This window comes from Lontra canadensis, unplaced genomic scaffold (assembly GCF_010015895.1).
Source record: "Lontra canadensis isolate GAN:19392208 unplaced genomic scaffold, GSC_riverotter_1.0 scaffold10, whole genome shotgun sequence".
Taxonomy (NCBI): domain Eukaryota; kingdom Metazoa; phylum Chordata; class Mammalia; order Carnivora; family Mustelidae; genus Lontra; species Lontra canadensis.
This window is the reverse complement of record NW_022631004.1, coordinates 1,556,130-1,560,607: the sequence shown is the minus strand read 5'-3', so window position 1 is coordinate 1,560,607 and position 4,478 is coordinate 1,556,130. Positions and strand designations below refer to the sequence as shown.

General features: G+C 36.5%; 1 pseudogene; it reads right to left on the bottom strand.

The window, feature by feature from the left end:
* Positions 1-921: 921 nt before the first annotated feature.
* On the bottom strand, positions 922-2,258 carry LOC116866727 (annotated as a pseudogene).
* Positions 2,259-4,478: the final 2,220 nt, after the last annotated feature.

Sequence of the window (4,478 nt, the reverse complement as noted above, 5' to 3'; positions counted from 1 at the left end):
AACAGACATTTCTGCTAAGAAGACATCCAGATGGGCAACAGACACATGAAAAAGTGCTCCACATCACTCGACATCAGGAAAATACCAATCAAAACCCCAGTGGGATACCATCTCACACCAGTCAGAATGGCTAAAATTAATAAGTCAGGGAACAACGGATGTTGGCGAGGATGCAGAGAAAGGGAAACCCTCCTACACTGTTGGTTGGAATTCAAGCTGGTACAGACACTCTGGAAAACAGTATGGAGGATCCTCAAAGAGTTGAAAATAGAGCTACCCTATGATCCAGCAGTTGCACTATTGGGTATTTATCCTAAAGATACAAATGTAGTGATCCGAAGGAACATGTGCACCCAAATGTTTATAGCAGCAATGTCCACAATAGCCAAACTATGGAAAGAACCTAGATGTCCATCATCAGATGAATGGATAAAGAAGATGTGTATATATACAATGGAATACTATGCAGCCATCAAAAACCCTGGAATCTTGCCATTTGCAATGATGCAATTGGAAGTAGAGGGTATTATGCTAAGTGAAATGAGTCAATCAGAGAAAGACAATTATCATATGCTCTATCTGATATGAGGAATTTGAGAGGCAGGGTGGGATCTCATGGTGGGTAGGGAGGGAAAAAAATGAAACATGATGGGACCAGGGAGGGAGACAAACCATTAGAGACTCTTAATCTCAGGAAACAAACAGGATTGTTGGGGTTTGGGCAATGAGGGATAGGGTGGCTCAATTATGGACATTGAGAAGGGTATGTGCTATGGTGAGTGCTGTGAATTGTATAAGACTGATGATTCACAGACCTGTACCCCTGAAACAAATACTGCATTTTATGTTAATAAAAATACGAAAATTAAAAAAAAAATGTAATAAATAATTATATATCAGGATTGGTAGGAATACCAAGTATTATTTCACAACTGTCACTATGTGTTTCTTCTTCTCTGATGCAATTGGCACAGATCCAGGCTTCCTATGTTTGAGACATTTCACCTCCTTCAGTTGGCAAGCTTCTTTCATCACATGGTCTTCCTGGATCTGGATGTATATGGATTTTAGTAGATGCCAGTGATAAGCAATGCATTTTATATGAGGTTAATGTTGAAATTTCTCCCTTCAACTTCTGGTTATAATCTTTAGCTGCTTTTTCTCATGGTATAAGCACACCCAATTTTTCAAAAGCATTAGCTTTCAATAGATGAATGTTCATTTCTTCAGATCCACACATAATATATTTGCTGTCAGAAGTCCAATTTATCTAGCTACATGTTGCATTCAGTTTGTGTGATAGACTTCCCTGCTTTGACTTTTGTCCACAGGAAAGATACAAATAGATTTATCAAAACTAGCAGACACAAACTCTTTCCCAATGGGAGAGTAATCCACATTAAGCACTGCAGATATATGATCATATGTACCATTACAGAGTGTCCAGTGAATGCATATCAGAAGTATACAAGTTGTAATCTTCATTTGCTGCAGTAAAAATGAAAGCTTCAATAGGGTTCCAACAAATTGCATTTGTTCTCATATCTAAGATGACCTTTTGCAGGGTAGTAGCTTGCCTCATATCATATAGTACTATGTTCTTGTTAGAAACACAACTTCCCAAGAGAAATGTCTCAATCAGGTTAAATTTGACACTACTTATATACTGTTGAATATCCAGGTCATTGAACATATAGGACTTGTTCTTTGTTCATCCCAAATGGCTACTTGCTGTCCACATGTGGCAAAAACAGCTTCTTTCCAGTGATGACCAATTCCCATATACACTGTCTTTCTCAATATTGTATGCAGTGGCTCCTTCTTTTCTCTGTAACCTGTCCATCCATTTTCCACTTCTTTACAATTTTATCATCACCAATAGTAAAAAAAGAAGTCCCACAAAAGCAAGTACATATTCCTCGCACAAAACCTCCATGTGCTTGTATTGTACAGACATATTTTCATTTAGTCAAGTTCCAAATTCTAACCTCCCCATCACATGTCCCAGAAAGGACAGTAGCCAGGATCTTTGGATACTTTGCCAAGCAATTGACTCAATCTTGGTGACCATCCAGAGAAGCAAGGAATGATTTTGCAAATATCCATTCCAGTTTGATAGTATTTAAACCTCTTAAGTATTCTTGTGGGACCTCAAAAAGATGTAAGTTAGGATCATAGTTTCCTGGAACTCTTTGTAAATCCAGCTTGGTTTTGCAGACATAGTTTTCTAGGTTCTGGCTCAGCATCTTCACCTTCATTTTGGCTCCTAATTGTCCCTTACTCCCCAGGCCTTCCCTCTGAGTTTGGGTTACCCTTCCTAATTATTTTAAAGCTCATCACTTATCCTAGCTCTCTCAATAGACCACACATTTCTCTATCTGACTTCTAAGTAGATATTTTATTTTTTTAAATTTTAGTTCCTCTTGTAAAATGATAAGATGGAGGGTGAATTTTTTATTACCTGCAGTAGGATGAGAGACTCACATTAGCATATTGGGATGTTATGACAAGATTATATACATAATCTTCTATATATGTAGATTAATCTTTTACATGGGACATATCACTAATGATTAAGTTTACTTTAGAAAACAATGTTCTTTTCTCTTGTAATGTTAAAACATGAGATGAAGATTGAAAAGAGATATATATTAACATGGTTTATTGTTCTTGGCTTTTCTATCATACATTTCATCTGGCTCCTCACAATGTAACCAATGTTTCATCTATACACTATCTAGTTAATAACAAGCTATGGTTAGTCGGGGGATGGATATGTTTGTGCATGTTATTTCAATCCTAGAAACTAGAGCAAGACCCTAAGACCTCTATTTTTTTCCCTTTCTAAATGTCAAATTCATCAAATATCAGGCATGTTATCATTTGTCTGATGAATCCTTGACATGAAGGACAGCTTGCTATTACTAATATGGAGGAAGAATCCAAACATACCTTAGCTTGGAGGCTGCTTTCCTTTTGATAGTTTAACTGATTTTTCTTTTCTCCTACTACATATAATATAGCATGTTTTGTGTATACTTGACCAAATTTTAAACTAAAGAAAAACATTTATTTATGTATTTTTATTTGTCTGGGCTTTAGCATTGAACAGGAAATCAGAAAAAAAAAGGAAGTCAGAAAAAAGTATTGGATAGGTAATCAAGAAAAAAAATTAGTATTGGATAAGAAATAAGAAAAAAAATTTAAAAAGTGTTGGATAAGAAATCAGAAAAAAATATTTTTATTTCTCTGTACTTTAGTATTGGATAGGAAATCAGGGAAACAAACAAACAAACAAACAAAAACAACCCAGTGATTAAATTCAAATATTGGCATATTATTCTTACACTGATAGGAAGGTAACTGCCACATATAAGCTCAAACCAATAGTTTGGTTACATGACAAATCCATTAAAAAGGGAAAGCTAATCAATTTTTACCTGCTTTCTAAAAAACATGTTGGTACCACCTTGACACATTTACTTTAAAAAGACTTTATTTCAGCTATATTCAGAGCACATCTACATACTCTGAATAACTCCCTCTAAGTAAAAATTCATATCCAATTTGGGAAGTATTACTGGATGACATCAACTGAGACTACATTGTAAATATTAATATAATTCATATATTATATTCATAGAGATGAAGAAATAGTTTAAAATTCAGAACCAGGGGTCTCTAGGTGGCTCAGTCATTAAACATCTGCCTTCAGCTCAGGTCATGATCCCAGGTCCTGGACTGAGCCCTCTATGGGGCTCCCTGCTCAGTGGGAAATTTGCTTCTCCCTCTCCCATTCCCCCTGCTGTGTTCCCTCTCTTGCTATCTCTCTCTGTGTCAAATAAATAAATAAAATCTCTAAAAAAGTAAAATAAAATTCAGAACCAGTCTACAAATTTTATTTCCTATGTTAATTTCTTATTCTAAACACTTCCTCATGTTTTAAAAATGTAACTACTAAAAGAAGCCAGATTGACTCCTTCTCTCTCAGCAGACTATGTCAAAATAATATTGGGTAGTACAAGGTGCCCCCCCCAAAACAAAACAAAAAAAAACAACAACAAAAAACTGAATTAAAATTTATAACTGGAGCATAGGGGGCAAAATGGCAGAGAAGTGGGAGACCCTATTGTTAAATATCTACCAGAACACTCTGAACACCAATGAAATCAGACTGAAATGTAAGATTATACACTCCTGGATCTCTATGGGGCCAGAAAACATCAGTGGAAAGCTAAAGCAGAGGGGGAATGCTAGAATGGATATCAGAGAATAAACAGAAGGGGGAAGGAGCCACCAGAAGTGACCCATTGGATAGTAATACCTCAATAACAAAGTGCCCTGTGGTTGGGGACCAGCATTAGCTTTGAGTCTGGTTAAAGGCACTCAGAAAGAGCAAAAGAGCTTAAGGGGTAACTGGTGGAATTGGGTGGTCATGGGCATGGGTCTAAGCCCACAGACCCAGGATGGCCACCGCC